The sequence below is a fragment of the Triticum dicoccoides genome, chromosome 3B (assembly GCF_002162155.2).
Source record: "Triticum dicoccoides isolate Atlit2015 ecotype Zavitan chromosome 3B, WEW_v2.0, whole genome shotgun sequence".
NCBI classification, from domain to species: Eukaryota; Viridiplantae; Streptophyta; class Magnoliopsida; order Poales; family Poaceae; genus Triticum; species Triticum dicoccoides.
The window spans coordinates 516176757-516200040 of NC_041385.1; the positions used below are offsets into that span (position 1 = coordinate 516176757).

The window sequence follows — 23284 nt, forward strand, 5'->3', positions numbered from 1 at the left end:
GTTGCAAAACAAATTTTGGACCTAATACTTATCAAGGAGTTTCTTGACAAATATGCAGAGTGAGTCCAAGTTTTTCTTTCAAAATTCTTTTTTCATTTTTTGTTTTGGTGCTACTTCATGGATCTTTTTTCCTTTTTGTTTTTGTCCCCATAGGGTCCCTCTGTTTAAGTGCACTCCTCCAACTAGCGACGATTTTATAGTTGATGCTAAATATCTGGTTACTTGTTTTGGTCCCGCTGGCTGCATCGATACTGTGTTGATGGATCTTGTGATCAGCTATTGGAAGGGAAGCCCTAAGTGCAACCATGTGTATAAATCTGGAGATAGGGTGTTGCTCAGCCCGTATGTGATAAATGTATGATGATTTATTTTGAATCATTCTTTTTGTTTTTTCTATGTTCATTTGTCGGCTTAGCCGGCGCACCCCGCCTTGCCCTCTCACTGATCATTGTAAATTCTCATCATGTGTTTGTTATCTTTGCTAGTATCTTCTGGAGATTGATCCGTACCATCGGCCAGTTGATGAAGATGGGCAGGAGCTCCCGAGGCCGCCGTTCAATGTTAAACTTGCTGCTCAAAAGTTCAAGTTATACATTAAAGAGAACCTGCTTCCTGCAAACCTGGTTAGTGCATGCCGTTTTTGTTGCCAATTTACCTTTTTTTTAGTGTGGTCATCTAAACTTCTGAGACAATTGTAGCTAACTTGCTAGGCTATTTTGTCGTCTAATTTGCATGTTGGCAGATCATGCTCCCATATTGGAATCGAAATCATTTCACACTGTATACTATGAACAAGCATCGTGAGTCCCTGGATATCCATGACTCATGGAGATACACTGGGCGTAACCTTTCAAGGAACAGATTCCATGGAGAACGTGTTGAAATCGTATGTGGTCTTTTTTCCACTTTTTCCTTTTTTTACGTTCCACGTGCATGTTGTTCTTTAAAGTATTTGCAAGTCTCAAATTTTTCTGTTTCACACAGATGTCCAGGATGTGTTTGTTGATGAAGGAGGTGTATGGCGAAGCTACATACAACTCTTCAAGGCAGCCCCGTTGGGAACATCTAGTAGATAGATGTAGCTATGCAAAAATGCCAGAGCAAGGGGTTAACGAATGCGGCTTTTACATGTTAAAAGCTGCTTATCTGTATGATGGCACCAAGATAGTAGAGGAAGTGAAGAAGCGTGATGTAATTTTTGCTGGATCATTCTCTTTTGTTTTCAATTAACTGTTTTTTCATGTTTTTGTCTTGATTTCCATTTCTTATTATCAGATATAGTAAAATGCTAACTGACACAACAATCTTGTTTTTATGCAGCCACATTCTGCCTACTGGAAGGCCGAGTGCCTTTTTATGTTCTTTTTCACCCTAGTAATGAGGTTCGGCGCGACCAGTGGTTGCGGGAGATGGCTGACATTGCTAAGTTGTTAGAAGCGTAGTCGTAGGACAACGGTGCAAGTAGATGAATATGTGGATGTGTTTTTATGAAAGTTTTGTCAGTTTTGTGTATTTTTGTAGCAATCATGTTAACTGCATCATTATGCACATGCAAGTATTTGCTCCAACGTGTAGTTTTACATCCGTGCATCAAGTTAGCTGCTATTGAGGATGCTGTTAACTGCACTATTGAGGTTAACTGCACTATTTTTCAAGAAGGTAACTTCATGTCGTGGAGGAAGTTAACTGCACTTCAGAGTGGGGGTGGTTACTGCCCCAATTAACCATTACTATTGTTAACTGCTACTGTTGTGTCATGGTCCTGGCAGTTAACTATTCTGCAACCCATTCCTGAATTTTTTACCCAAATTGCTACAGTACATGCTAACTGCCCGACCGGAATAGCTAGCTGACATACGCTGACAAGCTAACTGCTGAGACTGAAGAAACTTATTATTTTTTGTTTTTTCCTGGTTTTACCGGATCAAGCTAACTGCCGATATTGAAATAGCTAAACTGGAGGGGATTGCGGCAGTTAACAGCAAGTCAACTGCCGAACTAAAGGTACTAAATTTTTCTTTTCATATTTTTTTCGCCTGGGTCATACTAACTGCAGGGCCCAAAATAGCTAACTGTCACGACTACACCAAATATAACTGTCGCAAACTATAAAGTTAACTGTCGGTTTTTTCATACCCAAACTTTTTAGGTGTTTAACTTTTGAAAATATATAGGTTAACTAAACCAATTTAACTGTTTGATTAAGTCGAGTTAACTCTTCGTGCTCTCATAGCTAACTGCATCGATTTTTCTGATTATTGTACCCAGCAAGCTGCCACAATTTTTAGAATTTAACAGCTTTTTTCCTGATGCGTCCAAAGTTAACTTATATAAATGAATGGAGATGTGCAGCTAACTACTTAGTTTTTTGAATGTACCTGTGTTATCCCATGATTTAACTACAGAACGATGGGGTCGTGGGAAGTCACTGTGTCAACTGAAGCCATGCCCACCACTAACTGCTCGGTGAATTTCACATCAAGGGAAGATGTTGGTTTCGGGGCAGGTTCTCAGTATCTCACTTGCGGAGGGGAGTCATGGACCTCGTCGGCGTAGACAAAGGGGGCGTGCAAGATGGGCTGGCCAGCAATGGCGAGAGGCCCCCGGCCAAGGAGCATGCTCAAGTGGGGGGAGGCTGATGGTTGTCGGAGCTTCAATGGGAAGAGCACGTGGCTCCGTAACTCGCAGCCTGCACCACGAGCTCTCCAAAAAGCTCGGCGATGCAGTAAAAAGACACACACACACACACGCACACACACAAGTTTTTTCTTCACTTCTCTCCTAAGACCTAACTACTCCCATGGCCGGCGGTGGATGGATAACTGCATGTCATACCCCGGGCGAATTGCACGCGTGCACTGTCCTAGCTGCATCATGGCCGATGCACATTTTTTTGCCACTGGAAGATTTGCTCGTCGGGAGAGGAGGAAGTGGAAAGCCACCAGACATGCACCGTACTAGGGCTCTGACCGAGGGTGAATCACACAGCCACTCGAGCTGCTCGTTGTGCTCCCGTCGCAATCAATGCATGCTGGCCGGGTTGTTGTGGTCACCGACCCAATCTAGAAGGCAATGGTGTGCAAGAGGCCAAGGAGGAGAGGAGCACAGTGAGCAGAATCTGGCGCCACACTCGGCACTGCAGCGCACCTCCTCTGTTGTGCGAACCAAGGAGGTCGCAGCTGCATCTGTATGGTGGACTGATGGTCGTGGTGGAATGTGGGCAGTGCTCATGTGGATCTGGGCATGAGAGGAGAGACTGCGATGGTGCCCACCGGATCCGGGGCAGAGAGAAGAGACTGCGATTGCACCCACCGGATCCGGGGAAGAGAGGAGTGGTTGGGGCTGTGTTTGCCGGATCTGTGGCAGAGAGGGAGGTTGGGCGCGGTGCTAGAGGTCCGGCCGCGCGGCGGCAACCAGAGGTAGAAGGTGGGGAGGATTTGGTGACTTGGGGGTAGAAGAAGGTGTGCGTCCCGGCTTACCGCCAGCTCCGCTCGCTCCGCAGGGAGCTATAAGTAGGAGAGGGCGGGGGTTGCAGAATACCTTATTTAGGAACTCTAGAGGGGGTTGCAGAATAGTCTCATTTCTGAATAAGCTATTCAGGAACCGTTCCTAACTGCCCGAAAATAGATAAGCTAACTGTGAGTCATATACTAGTTAACTACAGGGCGGACTTTTTCTACAATGTTTTTTCGTATTTTTTTGTCTTAATTTTTGAACCATTTATCGGAATGCTGCAAATGGTATACCGTTTGATAGCTATTGAATAGGCGGAACTTCATCATGTTGGTTGTTTTCCCAAAATAATTACGGTTTTAAAAAAAAATCAAAAAATTGAAAAATCTTCAAGCAAGTTTCTAGTGTAAGCAAGTTTCTAGTGTTTTTGTGAAAGAAAATTTCAAACTGTTTGTCGGAATAATGTGTATGATACACCATTGGAAAGCTATTGATAAGCCCGAACTTTGGCATATATAACACTTTTTCAGATTCGCGACAGTTTAGGAGCAGTTTTTAAAAAACTAACGTCATTTTGACCCTTTTTGCCCGAATTGCTATAGTACGTGCTAACTACTCGAGCAGAATAGTTAACTGCACTACACTAAGCAAGCTAACTGCCCTATGGAAAACACTATTTTTTTATTCTTTTATTTATATTTTCCTGGTCATGTTAACTGCCAGGATTGAAATAGATAGCTGTCGGGGCTGCAACAGTTAACACCAAGTTAACTGCTGGGATTGAAATTACTATTTTCTCATTCTTTTTTACCCGGTTCAAGCTAACGACTAGAAGTAAAAGAGCTAACTGCCGAGGATTGCCACAGTTAACACCGAGGTTAAAGATATAATTTTCTTTCTTTAGTTTCTTTTTTGCCCTCGTCATGCTACATGCCGAGGATGAAATAGCTAACTGTCCCGCGATGAGCAAGCTAACTGCCAAGGCGATACCATTCTTTTGCTTCATTCATTTTTTTTGGTGGTCACACTAAGTTCCATGAATATCGATGTTAAATAACACACCAGTCAACGTTAACTGCAAAACTTGATTAACTTTTATTTTTTAGTTTGAACTACTACGGTTGTCGTAGTTAACTCGTATACCTTTAAAGTTAACTGCTATGGTCGTTTGTTAACTGACTTTTTTATAATTGAAGTATTATATGTTGCAATTTTTATTTAGTTTTTGTATTGGTTGGTTGAGCAGAGTTTGCTATGTATGCTCCCATAGCTAACTGCCCGAATATATAATGGTAACTTCATGTCGTGGAGTGAAGTTAACTACTATAGTGGAAGCTAACGGATGTAGTTATAGCATTCTAACTGCATGATTTGTTTTTATAGCCAAACGTTAGTATGGTGAAGTTAACTTGCCTATCATGGAGGTAGTTAACTGCACTGTCTAAAGATGGTAACTTCATGTCGTGGAGTGAAGTTAACTGTGTTTTTTTTCGTATACTAAATGCTTTTTAGCAACTAAACTACTAGTCAGGATGACTACCAGTTAACTACACGGACTGCATGAAGTTAACTGCATTATTTTATGGGAGATAACTGAACCCTTTTTTATGATTAGTTTTATGCATGCTACTGTAGCAATGCACCCAAGTTTGTAAGGGTATTTTCAAGGAATTTATTGTATTGAGGATCTTTACATGCTAACCGCAGCAACACACTCATGCTATCTGGAAGAAGGTGTGCATTTTTATTTTCTTTTTCACCCTAGTAATGAGGTTCGGCGCGACCAGTGGTCGCGGGAGATGGCTGACATTGCTAAGTCGTTACAAGTGTAGACGCAGGACAGCGGTGCAAGTAGATGAATATGTGGATGTGTTTTTATGAAAGTTTTGTCAATTTTGTGTATTTTTGTAGCAAGCATGTTAACTGCATCATTATGCACATGCAAGTATTTGCTCCGATGTGTAGTTTTACATTCGTGCGTCAAGTTAGCTGCTATTGAGGATGCTGTTAACTGCACTATTGAGGTTAACTGCACTATTTTTCAAGAAGGTAACTTCATGTCGTGGAGGAAGTTAACTGCACTTCAGAGTGCATTTTTATTCGATTTTCTACTAAATGTTTTCTGAGCAAGTTAACTGCTAGTCGAGAGGAAGTCTCTTTGTAGGGGGCCCAAATTTTTTGGAGTTGTTAAGATAACCATTTTTCTATTTGTAGGAGGAAGGTAACAGACATAGTTATAGCATGCTAACTGCAAGACTATCATATAGTCAAGTGCAATTGTTTATGAGATAAAAAAGGCAAACACATAGTGGAGCTAACTGCACTGCCTAAAGATGGCAACTTCATGCAAAGGATGAAGTTAACTGCACTATTTCAATTGGTACCTTTCGTTTTATTTTTATAACTTGGCACACGAGTGCGTGAAGTTAACTGCCACATAGGAAGCTAACGGTTGTAGTTACGACATTCTAACTGCAATATTTGTTAAATAGCCAAAACGTATTTGTGTAGGAGGGAAACTGTAATATAACTTCTCTGTCTCAAGATGTTAACTTCATGCAGTGGAGTAACAAAAAAAAATAATCACATACTTTTGAAGCTAAGTGTGTTTTGTAAAGGTGCTAACTTCCTGTAAAAGAGGAACTTAACTGTACTGTTTTTCAAATGGTAACTTCTTTTTTTATTTTATTTTAAGCAATTAGGTGCACGAATGAGTGAAGTTAACTGCTATAGAGGAAGCTAACGGACATAGTTACAGCATTCTAACTACGTGATTTGTTTTTGTAGCCAAACGTTAGTACGATGAAGTTAACTTGCCTATCATGGAGGTAGTTAACTGCACTGTCTGAAGATGGTAACTTCATGTCATGGAGTGAAGTTAACTACATTTTTTTCCGTATACTAAATGCTTTTTAGCAACTAAACTACTAGTCAGGATGACTACCAGTTAACTGCACTGGCTGCATGAAGTTAACTGCATCATTTTACGGGAGATAACTGAACCCTTTTTTATGATTAGTTTTATGCATGCTACTGTAAGGGTATTTTCAAGGAATTTATTGTATTGAGGATCTTTACATTCTAACCGCATCAACAGACTCATGCTAACTGGACCTTTAAAAAAAACATGCTAAGAAAGGAGAGGGGAGGGGGAGGTAATAGCATAATTCTGAAAGTGCAACAGAGTGGACTAGTTTTACATGCAAAAAATGACATGTTTTTACAAGTGACATATATATATGCTTCACATGTGTATCTATATATTTTCTTTTTTCAGTTTTTGAGCCTGCTGCTCCGTCTGGTTGGCACCTGATCTCCTTTTGCTCCTGCAAGCTTCCGAGACGTTGTAATGTGCTTTCTATTACTTTCCCCGTCCTGTCCCTGATGAACCATCTGCTCTGTCATTTCTAGAATCTCATTGCCTATTTTGACCACGTCGCACGTACGAGTGTTGTGCCCTTCGACCTTGTTACATTTTTTGCATCTTTTCTTGAAGATCTTGCCTTGCCCAACATCATTGTTTGTGCACATCCTCTTTGGTGAAGGCTCTGCGTATTCGTCACTATCACTTGTTTCATCACCGTTGTCACTCATATTTTCGCTGTCGTTGATAGCTTCCTCCTTCATAGTTGCTTTCGACAGCAGTTTCTTGATAGTTGCAGCGACCTTGGAATTGTCCACAGGCCCATATGTTTTCTCATGTGCTTGCAGTAGCTTTTGCTCTAGTTTCCTTTTCATGCAAGTTCTTTAGTTGTGGCCACTAATCATATTGCAGTTGCTGCAAAGTCTGCTCCCTAGTGGCATGCCATCTTTTCCAATAACTGGCTCTGGCCTAGCAGGTTTTGAACTGCTTTTCTCACTGATTTCAGCTGCCTTTTGTTCTTGTTTCATGGCTGCACTTAGTTTGTTTCTACCCTTTGTTTTGCACACTGGGGGTGGGTGTATTTTATCGCAATCATCATCCATACTTGACATCTCAATTGCTGGATCTTTTTGTTCAGCCATATTAGGGGCAACTTCATTTTCATCTATAGATGATTATTTACATCCCGTTGACTCCATGTCATCGCTGTTCAGAGCATCCAGCTCTGGTTGCACCTATTTCAGGCATGTCATCAGCCTGTTGTAAGATGCATCTGTCTTTACCCCCTTTTGCACAGTCTTTAGTGTCTCGTTCAGCAGCATTGTGCGGCGGTATTGAATTAGTGTACCATCCGCGGTTGTATTCGTGTAGTATCTGCGGTTGAATGCTGAGTCACTGTTTGCATCCCTTGTGTACCGTTGCAATATATATCGATCTGGTATTATAGCCACTCGGAGGTGTTCCAGCAGCGCAATTATGTGATGGCAGAATAGTCCTGACAGAATTGACATCATTTTTATTTGTCAGTTTGATCTTTTGTTTTTATTTGCCCAGGAAGAAGATATGCATGATTATTAGTTCTTTTTTCTTACCTATGTGATCAAAGAGTTTGCACTCGCATTCGTATTCGCCATTTGTTTCATCAGCAACCACCTGGAATTCGTGCCTTGACCATGCAAATTTTTTCTCCTGGTTGTAGTGGTGTATGTAGTACTTCGTTGGATGCTCAGTAGACTGTTTGATTCGGAAGGCGCCGCTTTCAAATAGTCTTTCACGGAATAAGTTGTAGACCGCGCGTGTGTACACGTCCATCAGCTGTTTCTCAAAAAGGTACCTAGTGAGAGGGTTCCTGACACCCTGTAACATGGTACAAGCATTGTCGTTAGCGATACAATTTGCTACTTATAAACGGCAGAGTTATGAATTAACTGTGAGAGTTATGAAATATAACTGCTGCAAGGTTTTATAATGTATGATTTGCTCTTACCATTGAAGCTAATGTCTCGGCAACCTCAAGCTGGTGCCTCTTCTGTATGCATTCATTGACTTGTCTGGCAAATATGTGAAGCACTTGTGTTTCTTTCATGAAACCTTTTTTCAGGATATGATTCATGCTTTCGCTTCTCTGTGTTGATGTCATTCTGGCGCAGAATATCTCCTTCCAGTATACAGATATCCATGTTGTTCTCTCTTCCCATAGGCCCAGTAGGATGGTGTCATTCTGTAAGTTGTATCTGTCCATGAGGTCGTGCCATGCCGCTTCAAACTCTGCTGGCATGAGTGGATGGTTAAGGACTGCTACGAGGTCTTCCTTAAATGTGTCATGTTCTGAGTATAATTTTGACAAATGATCTTTTATTTTCTTCATAATGTGCCATCGGCAGAGGCGGTGATGAGTTCTGAGGAAGACCTTAGGTATAGCTGCTTTCATGGCAGGGCATTGATCTACAAAACAATGTTTTTGTTATTTATTTGGTTGTTTTTGTTATTAAAAAAAGTAGTATGCATAACAAAGGATTAAGTGTTAGGGCTTGGAGGCATTGGAGTCAATACCTGTTAGTATGCAAGTCGGGTCTTTTTGCATGCACCGTTTAAAAGCATTAAAAATCCATTCAAAGGAGTCGCTACTCTCATTGCCCACCAAGGCAACTCCAAAAATTGTAGATTGAAGATGATTATTCACACCGACGAAAACCCCCAAAGGCATGTGATACTTGTTTGTTTTGTATGTGGTGTCAAACGTGCCGCAGTCACCGAAATCTGCGTATGCAGCCTGGCAGCTAGCATTGGACCAGAATATATTTCTGATAATTTTCTTACCATCGTCATCAGTTCCAACATCTACATCAAAGAAGAAATTCTCATTCTCATTCTTCATCTCCTCAAAGAATGCAAACAATTTCTCCACCTCATCTTGCGAATCAGTCCTCGCAAATTTTGCTTTGCTGCGAAAATGATCGAATGTGTTAGATTTCTTCCCACGAGACAAGTGCACCATGATTATATAGATAACTGCAAAAAAGTGAACACAACAACATAAGTTATACTTACATGTTAAGCATGTCCTTGTCTGTAAAAGGAAATTTGTCGCGCCCACCAGATAACCAAGAAAGCAGACCCATGATATTCACACGCTTAAAATTTGTCTTATGCAGGTCTTTTATGTATTCTTTCACTATTGGATCCATCGTCTTGTGTGAATGCAAAAACACAAGCGCGGACGGGCTGTTGAGGAGCATGTGGTTGTGTTCAATCACAATCTCTTTGACAACACAAGTCCCGTCGTCTCTTTATTTCAAGAGCATCATTGTATTGCAATCATTTCTTTTGTTACTTTGTTGCGCTGACGATCTGCATCGTGAACAGAGGATATGTATTTGCCAGAGTGTACGCAATATAAGTAGCGTTTCTTCTTATTTCTCTGTCCTTTCCTTATGCCGAACCCAGCATGTTTGGCGTAGTCATTAAAAAAATTGAATGCATCGTCATATGAATTGAATTCATGTCCTAGCACTGGAATTAGTTGAGCAGGAATGTTTGGTCTCTGAAAAAATGCAATATGGACCATAAGTGATTTTTTTGCTTTCATGTCTGCAACTTTTGTATATAAAAAATTTGAAAAAATAAAGGTGTCTGATCACTCAAGTGCGTGTATGATCTGAGCTCTGCTGGTGTTTGCAAGTGTCCGTGCTGTATTGGACACGGTGGTGTGACGATAGGCACATGGAGTAGTGGATCTCGCAGTGGTAGCAGTCTTGATGAGGTCGGTCTGTTGCTGCGTTTCCTCACGGGATGTTGGCTCCATAATGGCTTCTGTGAGGAAACCGTTTTGAGCAGAACTTTTGTTGTTGAAGTTGATTTGCCGGAAGAAAATTACAGATGCCCAGTTTTGGTGTTGGCAATGTCTTCATCTTTCGTTCGCGGAACACCATGCGACAAGGAGTGTTCTGCTTGCACACGTGCTACAGCTTGCACATGATCTCGTGTTTTTGGTTTGAGAACATAGACATGCTCCCAGTCTTGATCTAAGGTTTGTTGATCAACAACTTTAGTCCAGCTTTCAATGTAGCCAGTGTCCGTGCCATTATTAGCTCCATTTTCTACCTGCATTAACAAACATTTTTTCTTGTTCTCATTAATATACTAGTTAATTAACAAACAGTTATCTGTATACAAGTAGCGAGCAAAATGTGAAACTGAAAATATGTTTAAACTTTAATGGCATGGGGAGAGGTAAACTGACTTGTTAACAAGGGGAGAGGTAAACTTTAATCGTTTTTGTCTTTTTACCTCACTAGTCTCTATGATTGGTTCCAGCATGCTTGTGTGGTGTCGTCGTTTAGGCATAGGTCCATGTTGCGGTACACTGCTCTCATCACCAATTGTTGATGGTGGTGGGTATCTTGTAGTTTGTCGTACCTCTGGCTTCAAGATGTACACTTGCTCATTCTTTTCCGGGTAATGTTGGGTGTCGATCTGAACAGTCCAGCAGGTAATCTCATCACCTTCTATGTTACCAGCATTTCCTAGTTCTAGGCTTTCTTCCAAAGTTGATTTGTTTATCTGTAAGCGCATAACATAAAAACATATAGTTAACCATCAGCAGATCGAATGCTAACTAATCATGGACAAACAGTACATTAACATCCAACTTTTTTGTTTTAGATACCACACAATGAGGGGAACAGTTAACTGTTGGCACACTGCAATCCTAACTGAAGGATGTGCAAAAAAGTTTTATCCTAGTCTTCAATTTTTGTTTGATAGCACGGGCAAACAGGGTGGAAACAGTTAACTGCATTAATCAGTGCTGGTATGTAGAAGATCATTTTCGTCAGTTACAAAGCAAATCATAGTGGGAATCATTGCTCAGTTAAGCACATAGAATATAGCAGTTATGTAAAGGGAGTATAACAGTTATGTTCATAGTTGATTCAGCTGGTCGAGTCATTTAGCAGTTACGCACAGAGAAGATAGCAGTTATGTAAAGGGAGTGTAGAAGTTACATTCATAGTTGAAGCAAAAAGTACCTGCGCTGAATTAGATAGAGGAGGTCGTCATCGTCCAGCAGCTCCACATTGCGTGTGAAAAGCGCCGAGCACGTTCATCTGCGCTAGAGGCAGCTTCCGCTTGTTCCCGGGAGCTTCAGAACGGATGACTAAGAAGTTTTTGAAGCGAGAGAGTTGGGTTGCTAGCGGAATCATACCAAATCGATCTGTTGAGTTTGTCGGCTTCATCCTCAACGAGGGGCCAACAGCCTTCTCAATTGATTCCATCTGGGGCGAAACTTGTGCGCCGCTACAGTCATGCACTCCCTCGATCCGGTTGCGGCGTCGGTCGCTCGCGCGAGGTGGGGAGAAGCTAGAGGTTAACCAGGGCGAAACTGGCCGCCGCTACCGCCGCGCACCCCCTCGCGCCACTGCCGCCGTGCACCCGCTCGCTCCGATGCCGCCGTGGCTCGCTTGCGCGAGGCGAGGAGAAGCTACAGGTTAATCGGGGCGAAGCCGCCACCTCCGTCGCCCGCTCCCTCGCTCCGGCTGCCGCCATCGCTCGCTCGTGGGCGCCGTCTACTACCTGTAGCTACCAGTGGTCGGTCTGGTGGTTGGTGGATCGAGATCGGTCAATGATTTTGATTTGTGGCTTCCTAATACCGGGGGGGTGTTCCTAGCTAAGCTTATTTAGAAACTCTAGAGGGGGTTCCTAAATAGTCCCACCCTATATATATATATATATATATATTAGTAGGTGAAATGAACATGGATTAGATTCAAGTGGAGGCAACCTGTGGTGCATGTCTGATTAATATGTGGGTTTTGGGAAGTAGATGAGGTAGTACCTATTACCTGTTTTATTATCAAACCCTTAGAGTTACTTCTACATTTGCTTATATTGCCATGCTATGCTAGTAGACGTGGATTGGGTGAGTGTATCCATGACAGATGTGAGATTGTTAATTAATGGTTTATTTAAGGTGGCAACTTCAATACACTGAAGGAAATATGCCCTAGAGGCAATAATAAAGTTATTATTTATTTCCTTATATCATGATAAATGTTTATTATTCATGCTAGAATTGTATTAACCGGAAACATAATACATGTGTGAATATATAGACAAACAGAGTGTCACTAGTATGCCTCTACTTGACTAGCTTGTTAATCAAAGATGGTTATGTTTCCTAACCATAGACAAAAGAGTTGTTATTTGATTAACGGGATCACATCATTAGTTGAATGATCTGATTGACATGACCCATTCCGTTAGCTTAGCACCCGATCGTTTAGTATGTTGCTATTACTTTCTTCATGACTTATACATGTTCCTATGACTATGAGATTATGCAACTCCCGTTTACCGGAGGAACACTTTGTGCGCTACCAAACTTCACAACGTAACTGGGTGATTATAAAGGTGCTCTACAGGTGTCTCCGAAGGTACTTGTTGGGTTGGCGTATTTCGAGATTAGGATTTGTCACTCTGAATGTCGGAGAGGTATCTCTGGGCCCTCTCGGTAATGCACATCACATAAGCCTTGCAAGCAATGCAACTAATGAGTTAGTTGCGAGATGATGTATTAGGGAATGAGTAAAGAGACTTGCCAGTAACAAGATTGAACTAGGTATTGGATACCGACGATCGAATCTCGGGCAAGTAAAATACCGATGACAAAGGGAACAACGTATGTTGTTATGCGGTCTGACCGATAAAGATCTTCGTAGAATATGTAGGAACCAATATGGGCATCCAGGTCCCGCTATTGGTTATTGACCGGAGACGTGTCTCGGTCATGTCTACATTGTTCTCGAACCGTAGGGTCCGCACGCTTAAGGTTTCGATGACAGTTATATTATGAGTTTATGAGTTTTGATGTACCGAAGGAGTTCGGAGTCCCGGATGAGATCGAGGACATGACGAGAAGTCTCGAAATGGTCGAGACGTAAAGATCGATATATTGGACAACTATATTCGGAGTTCGGAAAGGTTTCGAATGATTCGGGTATTTATCGGAGTACCGGAGAGTTACGGGAATTCGCCGGGGAGAAGTATGGGGCCTTATTGGGCCATACGGGAAAGAGAGAGGGGCTGCCTAGGGCAGGCCGCGCGCCCCCCCATGGCCTAGTCCGAATTGGACTAGGGGGAGGGGCTGCACCCCCTCCTTCCTTCCCTTCTCTCTTCCCCTTCCTTGTCTCCTACTCCTACTACATGGAAGGACTCCTAGTTGGACTAGGAAAGGGGGAATCCTACTCCCGGTGGGAGTAGGACTCTCCTAGGGCGCGCCATAGAGAGGGCCGGCCCTCCCCTCCTCCACTCCTTTATATACGGGGGCAGGGGGCACCCCATGGACACACAAGTTGATCTTCGTGATCGTTCCTTAGCCGTGTGTGGTGCCCCCCTCCACGATATTACACCTCGGTAATATTGTAGTGGTGCTTAGGCGAAGCCCTGCGACGGTTGAACATCAAGGTCGTCACCACGCCGTCGTGCTGACGGAACTCCTCCCTGAAGCTCTGCTGGATCGGAGCCCGGGGTGCGTCATCCAGCTGTACGTGTGTCAAGAACTCGGAGGTGCCGGAGTAACGGTGCTTGGATCGGTCGGATCGTGAAGACGTATGACTACATCAACCGCGTTGTCATAACGCTTCCGCTTACGGTCTACGAGGGTACGTAGACAACACTCTCCCCTCTCGTTGCTATGCATCACCATGATCTTGCGTGTGCGTAGGAAATTTTTTGAAATTACTACGTTCCCCAACAGTGGCATCCGAGCCTAGGTTTTATGGTTTGATGTTATATGCACGAGTAGAACACAAATGAGTTGTGGGCGATATAAGTCATACTGCTTACCAGCATGTCATACTTTGGTTCGGCGGTATTGTTGGATGAAGCGGCCCGGACCGACATTACGCGTACGCTTACGCGAGACTGGTTTTACCGCCGTGCTTTGCACACAGGTGACTAGCGGGTGTCAGTTTCTCCAACTTTAGTTGAATCGAGTGTGGCTACGCCCGGTCCTTGCGAAGGTTAAAACAGCATCAACTTGACAAACTATCGTTGTGGTTTTGATGCGTAGGTGAGATTGGTTCTTGCTTAAGCCCGTAGCAGCCACGTAAAACTTGCAACAACAAAGTAGAGGACGTCTAACTTGTTTTTGCAGGGCATGTTGTGATGTGATATGGTCAAGACGTGATGCTATATTTTATTGTATGAGATGATCATGTTTTGTAACCGAAATTATCGGCAACTGGCAGGAGCCATATGGTTGTCGCTTTATTGTATGAAATGCAAACGCCCTGTAATTGCTTTACTTTATCACTAAGCGGTAGCGATAGTCGTAGAAGCAATAGATGGCGTAACGACAACGATGCTATGATGGAGATCAAGGTGTCGCGCCGGTGACGATGGTGATCACGACGGTGCTTCAAAGATGGAGATCACAAGAACAAGATGATGATGGCCGTATCATATCACTTATATTGATTGCATGTGATGTTTATCCTTTATGCATCTTATCTTGCTTTGATTGACGGTAGCATTATAAGATGATCTCTCAATAATTATCAAGAAGTGTTCTCCCTGAGTATGCAGCGTTGCGAAAGTTCTTCGTGATGAGACACCACATGATGATCGGGTGTGATAGGCTCTACGTTCAAATACAATGGATGCAAAACAGTTGCACACGCGGAATACTCAGGTTAAACTTGACGAGCCTAGCATATACAGATATGGCCTCGGAACACGGAGACCGAAAGGTCGAGCGTGAATCATATAGTAGATATGATCAACATATTGATGTTCACCGTTGAAACTACTCCATCTCACGTGACGATCGGACATGGTGTAGTTGATATGGATCACGTAATCACTTAGAGGATTAGAGGGATGTCTATCTAAGTGGGAGTTCTTAAGTAATATGATTAATTGAACTTAAATTTATCATGAACTTAGTCCTGGTAGTATTTTGCAAATTATGTTGTAGATCAATAGCTTGGGTTGTTGCTTTCATATGTTTATTTTGATATGTTCCTAGAGAAAATTGTGTTGAAAGATGTTAGTAGCAATGATGCGGATTGGATCCGTGATCTGAGGTTTATCCTCATTGCTGCACAGAAGAATTATGTCCTTAATGCACCGCTAGGTGACAGACCTATTGCAGGAGCAGATGCAGACGTTATGAACGTTTGGCTAGCTCAATATGATGACTACTTGATAGTTTTGTGCACCATGCTTTATGGCTTAGAATCGGGACTTCAAAAACGTTTTGAACGTCATGGACCATATGAGATGTTCCAGGAGTTGAAGTTAATATTTCAAGCAAATACCCGAGTTGAGAGATATGAAGTCTCCAACAAGTTCTATAGCTAAAAGATGGAGGAGAATCGCTCAACTAGTGAGCATGTGCTCAGATTGTCTGGGTACTACAATCGCTTGAATCAAGTGGGAGTTAATCTTCCAGATAAGATAGTGATTGACAGAATTCTCTAGTCACCACCACCAAGTTAGTAGAACTTCGTGATGAACTATAATGCAAGGGATGACGAAAACAATTCCCAAGCTCTTCGTGATGTTGAAATCGACGAAGGTAGAAATCAAGAAAGAGCATCAAGTGTTGATGGTTGACAAGATCACTAGTTTCAAGAAAAGGGCAAAGGAAAAGAAAGGGAAACTTCAAGTAGAATGGCAAACAAGTTGTCACTCCCGTGAAGAAGACCAAAGCTGGACCAAAGCCTGAAACTGAGTGTTAACACTGCAAAGGAAATGGTCACTGGAAGCGGCAATGCCCTGAATATTTGGTGGATAAGAAGGATGGCAAAGTGAACAAGGGTATATTTGATATAAAGGTTATTGATGTGTGCCTTACTAGTGTTTATAGTAGCCCCTGAGTATTTGATACTTGTTTGGTTACTAAGATTAGTAACTCGAAACAGGAGCTACAGAATAAACAGAGACTAGTTGAAGGGGAAGTGACGATGAGTGTTGGAAGTAGTTCCAAGATTGCTATGATCATCATCGCACACTCCCTATACTTTCGGGATTAGTGTTGAACTTAAATAAGTGTTATTTGGTGTTTGCGTTGAGCATGAATGTGATTTGATCATGTTTATTGCAATACGGTTATTCATGTAAGTTAGAGAATAATTGTTGTTCTGTTTACATGAATAAAACCTTCTGTGGTCATACACCCAATGAAAATAGTTTGTTGGATCTCGATCGTAGTGATACACATATTCATAATATTGATGCCAAAAGATGCAAAGTTAATAATGATAGTGCAAATTATTTGTGGCACTGTCGTTTGGGTCATATCGGTGTAAAGCGCATGAAGAAACTCCATAAAGATGGATTTTCGGAATCACTTGGTTATGAATCATTTGATGCTCGCAAACCGTGCCTTTTGGGCAAGATGACTAAAACTCCGTTCTCCGGAACAATGGAACAAGCTACTGACTTATTGAAAATAATACATACCGATGTATGCGATCCAATGAGTGTTGATGCTCGTGGCAAGTATCGTTATTTTCTGACCTTCACAAGATGATTTGAGCAGATATAGGTATATCTACTTGATGAAACATAAGTCTGAAATAATTGAAAGGTTCAAAGAATTTCAGAGTGAAGTGGAAAAATTATCGTAACAAGAAAATAAAGTTTCTGCGATCTGATCGCGGAGACGAATATTTGAGTTACGAGTTTGGTCTTCAATTAAAACAATGTGGAATAGTTTCATAGCTCACGCCACCTGGAACACCACAACGTTATGGTGTGTCCGAACATCGTAATCGTACTTTACTAGATATGGTGCGATCTATGATGTCTCTTATCGTTTTACCACTATCGTTTTGGGGTTATGCATTAGAGACAGCTGCATTCACGTTTAATAGGGCAACATCTAAATCCGTTGAGACGACACCGTATGAACTATGGTTTAACAGTAAACCTAAGCTGTCGTTTCTTAAAACTTGGAGTTGCGATGCTTATATGAAAAAGGTTTTCAACCTGATAAGGCCGAACCCAAATCGGAGAAGTGTGTCTTCATAGAATACCCAAAGGTAACTATTGGGTACACCTTCTATCACAGATCCGAAGGCAAGTTATTCGTTGCTAAGATGGATCCTTTCTAGAGAAGAAGTTTCTCTCGAAAGAAGTGAGTGGGAGGAAAGTAGAACTTGATGAGGTAATTGTACCTTCTCCCAAATTGGAAAGTTGTTCATCACAGAAATAAGTTCTAGTGATTCCTACACCAACTAGGGAGGAAGTTAATGATGATGATCATGAAACTTCAGATCAAGTTGCTACCAAACCTCGTAGGTCTTCCAGAGTAAGATCCGCACCAGAGTGGTACGGTAATCATGTTCTGGAAGTCATGTTACTAGACCATGATAAACCTATGAGCTATGAGGAAGCGATGATGAGCCCAAATTCCTCAAAATGGCTTGAGTCCATGAAATCTGAGATGGGATCCATGTATGAGAACAAAGTGTGGACTTTGGTGGAGTTGCCCGATGATCGGCAAGCCATATTGTATAAATAGATCTTCAAGAGGAAGACATATGCTGATAGTAGTGTTACTATCTACAAAGCTAGACTTGTCGAAAAAGGTTTTTGACAAAGTTCAAGGTGTTGAATACAATGAGATTTTCTCACTTGTATCGATGCTTAAAAGTCTGTCCGAATCATGTTAGCAATTTCCACATTTCATGAAATTTGGCAAATGGATGTCAAAACTACATTCCTTAATGGATTTATTAAAGAAGAGTTGTATATGATACAACCAGAAGGTTATGTCAATCCTAAAGGTGCTAACAAAATGTGCAAGCTCCAGCGATCCATCTATGGACTGGTGCAAGCATCTCAGAGTTGGAATATACGCTTTGATAAGTTGATCAAAGCATATAGTTTTATACAGACTTGCGGTGAAGCCTGTATTTACAATAAAGTGAGTGGGAGCACTACCGCCTTTCTGATAAATATATGTGAGTAACATATTGTTGATCAGAAATGATGTAGAATTTTTCTGGAAAGTATAAAGGAGTGTTTGAAAGGAGTTTTTTCAAAGAAAGACCTCGGTGAAGCTGCTTACATATTGAGCATCAAGATCTATAGAGATAGATCGAGACGCTTGATAAGTTTTTTTTCAATGAGTACATACCTTGACAAGATTTTGAAGTAGTTCAAAATGGAACAGTCAAAGAAAGAGTTCTTGCCTGTGTTACAAGGTGTGAAATTGAGTAAGACTCAAAACCCGACCACGGCAGAAGATAGAAAGAGAATGAAAGTCATTCACTATGCCTTGGCCATAGGTTCTATAAAGCATGCCATGCTGTGTACCAGATCTATTGTATACCCTACACTGAGTTTGGCAAGGGAGTACAATAGTGATCTAGGAGTAGATCATTGGACAGCGGTCAAAATTATCCTTAGTGGAATAAGGATATGGTTCTCGATTATGGAAGTGAAAAAAGGTTCGTCGTAAAGGGTTACGTCGATGCAAGTTTTGACACCGATCTGGATGACTCTAAGTCTCGATCTAGATACATATTGAAAGTAGGGAGCAATTAGCTAGAGTAGCTCCGTGCAGAGCATTGTAGACATAGAAAATTGCAAAATACATAACGGATCTGAATGTGAAAGACCCGTTGACTAAGATTCTCTCACAAGCAAAACATGATCACACCTTAGTACTCTTTGGGTGTTAATCACATAGCGATGTGAACTAGATTACTAAATCTAGTAAACCCTTTGGGTGTTGGTCACATGGCGATGTGAACTATGGGTGTTAATCACATAATGATGTGAACTATCGATGTTAATCACATGGTGATGTGATCTAGATTATTGACTCTAGTGCAAGTGGGAGACTGAAGGAAATATGCCCTAGAGGCAATAATAAAGTTATTATTTATTTCCTTATATCATGATAAATGTTTATTATTCATGCTAGAATTGTATTAACCGGAAACATAATACATGTGTGAATATATAGACAAACAGAGTGTCACTAGTATGCCTCTACTTGACTAGCTTGTTAATCAAAGATGGTTATGTTTCCTAACCATAGACAAAAGAGTTGTTATTTGATTAACGGGATCACATCATTAGTTGAATGATCTGATTGATATGACCCATTCCGTTAGCTTAGCACCCGATCGTTTAGTATGTTGCTATTGCTTTCTTCATGACTTATACATGTTCCTATGACTATGAGATTATGCAACTCCTATTTACCGGAGAACACTTTGTGTGCTACCAAACGTCACAACGTAACTGGGTGATTATAAAGGTGCTCTACAGGTGTCTCCAAAGGTACTTGTTGGGTTGGCGTATTTCGAGATTATGATTTGTCACTTCGAATGTCGGAGAGGTATCTCTGGGCCCTCTCGGTAATGCACATCACATAAGCCTTGCAAGCAATGCAACTAATGAGTTAGTTGCAAGATGATGTATTACGGAACGAGTAAAGAGACTTGCCGGTAACGAGATTGAACTAGGTATTGGATACCGACGATCAAATCTCGGGCAAGTAAAATACCGATGACAAAGGGAACAACGTATGTTGTTATGCGGTCTGACCGATAAAGATCTTCATAGAATATGTAGGAACCAATATGGGCATCCATGTCCCGCTATTGGTTATTGACCGGAGATGTGTCTCGGTCATGTCTACATTGTTCTCGAACCATAGGGTCCGCACGCTTAAGGTTTCGATGACAGTTATATTATGAGTTTATGAGTTTTGATGTACCGAAGGAGTTCGGAGTCCCGGATGAGATCGAGGACATGACGAGGAGTCTCGAAATGGTCGAGACGTAAAGATCGATATATTGGACGACTATATGCGGAGTTCGGAAAGGTTCCGAGTGATTCGGGTATTTATCGGAGTACCGGAGAGTTACGGGAATTCGCCGGGGAGAAGTATTGGGCCTTATTGGGCCATACGGGAAAGAGAGAGGGGCTGCCTAGGGCAGGCCGCGCGCCCCCCCATGCCCTAGTCCGAATTGGACTAGGGGGAGGGGCCGCACCCCCTTCTTCCTTCCCTTCTCTCTTCCCCTTCCTTGTCTCCTACTCCTACTACATGGAAGGACTCCTAGTTGGACTAGGAAAGGGGGAATCCTACTCCCGGTGGGAGTAGGACTCCCCTAGGGCGCGCCATAGAGAGGGCCGGCCCTCCCCTCCTCCACTCCTTTATATACGAGGGCAGGGGGCACCCCATGGACACACAAGTTGATCTTCGTGATCGTTCCTTAGCCGTGTGTGGTGCCCCCCTCCACGATATTACACCTCGGTCATATTGTAGCGGTGCTTAGGCGAAGCCCTGCGACGGTTGAACATCAAGGTCGTCACCACGCCGTCATGCTGACGGAACTCCTCCCTGAAGCTCTGCTGGATCGGAGCCCGGGGTGCGTCATCCAGCTGTACGTGTGTCAAGAACTCGGAGGTGCCGGAGTAACGGTGCTTGAATCGGTCGGATCGTGAAGACGTACGACTACATCAACCGCGTTGTCATAACGCTTCCGCTTACGGTCTACGAGGGTACGTAGACAACACTCTCCCCTCTTGTTGCTATGCATCACCATGATCTTGCGTGTGCGTAGGAAATTTTTTGAAATTACTACGTTCCCCAACATACACATTTGGGTGGATTGAGGCACTTGGGTATTCCAGGATTGCCTGTTTGTTTTGGACCGCCACCCAGGCTCAAAGGGATCATAAGATCATTCATGCTAGAAACTTCCATGTGCAGCCACATGCTATTATGGGCTCTAGCATAGTTGATTAAGTCATGCGAACCCTTACAGTGGTAGACTAGCAGATGTAGGGAAAGTAGGTGTACAGGTCTACCCATCGTAAGGTGCTAGTGCTTCTAAAAGACTATGTCTCGGTCATCCGTTTCTCAAACACCATGCAGTGCGAGAAAACCAACGGAGGAGATCGAGTCTTGTGGGGAAAAGTGCACAAACCTCTGCAGATTGTATAAACTAATCATGATTAGCCATGTCCCCGGTTATGGACGTTTTGAGTATCTAGTACTTGGATTATCATGTGAATCTCATCATGTTACTTTAATTAAAGTTGTTGGGTTTTTAATGATGATATTTAATTGGGATTGAGAATGCTGTCAACCATTCTCAATGTTTAACAACCACCATGATAGTTAAATAAAATTTATTCCTTTGTAGTAGGGAAATATTGGCTTTATGCAAAAACTGTAACCATAGAGCTTTCCACCAGCCATATATGCATATAGTATACCTATATCTTTTCATTACTCTCTATGTGTTACATTGCCAGCATATTCCATGTGCTGACCCGTTTTTGGGCTGCAACGTTCATGTTGCAGACTTTTCAGACGATGAGTAAGATGCCTTAGGATCGTGGTCCTATACTGAGTGATGCCGTTGGAGTTAATGGACTCACTTATCTTCCAAGCCTTCCGTTGTTATCGTTATTAGATGGCCTTAAGCCATATTTATTGTAATGAGTTCTCTTTTGAGACATTCGATGTAATAAGTGTGTGATTGCCACTCTGTTATAAATCCTTCAAGTATTGTGCGTGACAGCATTACTGATCCAGGGATGACACTGATGCACAGAGATCAGACTGTTTGAGGTCTAGTCGCTACAAGATGGTATCAGAGCACACGCTGACTGTAGGACACGACCACTAAGCTAAAGCCCTAGATCACTACTCTCTCTTCTCATTTCTGACTCCTCATCTTTTCTACTCTCTTTTAGGATGGCGGGTGCAAGGAACAAGTTCACGCAACTGGATGAAGCTAGCTATATGCTTGTCTTCTCTACTCAAAAGCCCATTGGTTCTCCCTGCGGATCTCGGCCTCCTCCTCGGGTGTGAAGTCATTCTTGATGTTGAAAGTCTTGCAGATCTCCTCGGGGGTCTTTCCCTTGATCATGTCGGCAACAGTTTGGCAAGTAAGGTCGAGCAATCCCTTGATGTTGAGGTAGTGTGCAGCGAGGATGAGGTCGAAGAGAGTGGCCTGGTCGACTTTGACGAACTCGATTGGTGTCAAAGCTCTTGAGGTCCTTGGCGGGGGCGGTGGCTGCATTAGAGGTGGAGGAGCTGGCGTCGGTGGCGGCGAAGTCGGCCGGTTTGGGGTTGGCCTGGACGTGCTTCTTGCAGTACTCGATGACCTTGGAGAGGATCTTGCAGTCGATGTTGGGAAGCGGGATGCCATTGTTGGTGCAGTCGTCCTCGATCATGTGGCGGATGGTTTGAGACTCCATGGCAACCGCCTCCTCGACAAGAAATTCCTCGCCGTCCGAGCTCTTGAGCATGATCATCTTCTTCTCGCCTTCCTCGGCCGCCATCGATCGGAGTATTGGGAGGCGAAACGAAACCCTGGTTATTAGTAGCAAAAAGACGTGGCGGCGGGAGACACAGCAGCTTCTTTGCGTGTGTGCTGGGCTGGGTTGGGAACCGGGTGGATTTTTTTTTGAGCATCAGTACAGACACAAGCGCTCATATACACGCACATACACTCATCCCTATGAACGCACACACGCACACCCTACCCCTATGAGCACCTTCGAGAGACTGAGCCGGCATATCATCTTGAGATTTACGAAGTCACCGTAGGCGCCTCGTCGTCGATGAAAACGTCTCCTCCCACTGAAAGCGCATCGCCGGAAATCCTGAAATAAATCCAGAAATAATGCGAGCACCAGGATTTGAACCCTGGTGGGTCGGGGATACCACTGTTCACCTAACCATCTCAACCATAGGTTGGTTCGCCTGGAGGGATTTATTGGGGCCGTGAGGTGGTGCCTAGGGTTGACTCGGGGTCGAACTCGTGTCGTATTCATCTTTGCTAGGAGTTGGGCCCGGCCTCCTCTAGTACTAGTTCCCGTTTCCATCTTTACTACTCCCTTTGGACGACACCTGAAGGAAGTCACTAAGTATTTGAACATCGGAGTACCAAGCTTCACCGGGACCTACAACGCCTCTTTACCTGA

General features: G+C 42.8%; 1 pseudogene; it reads right to left on the reverse strand.

Annotated features, from left to right (window-relative positions):
* Positions 1 to 22110: 22110 nt before the first annotated feature.
* LOC119281471 lies at positions 22111 to 22642 on the reverse strand (annotated as a pseudogene).
* Between the last annotated feature and the right edge of the window lie 642 nt (positions 22643 to 23284).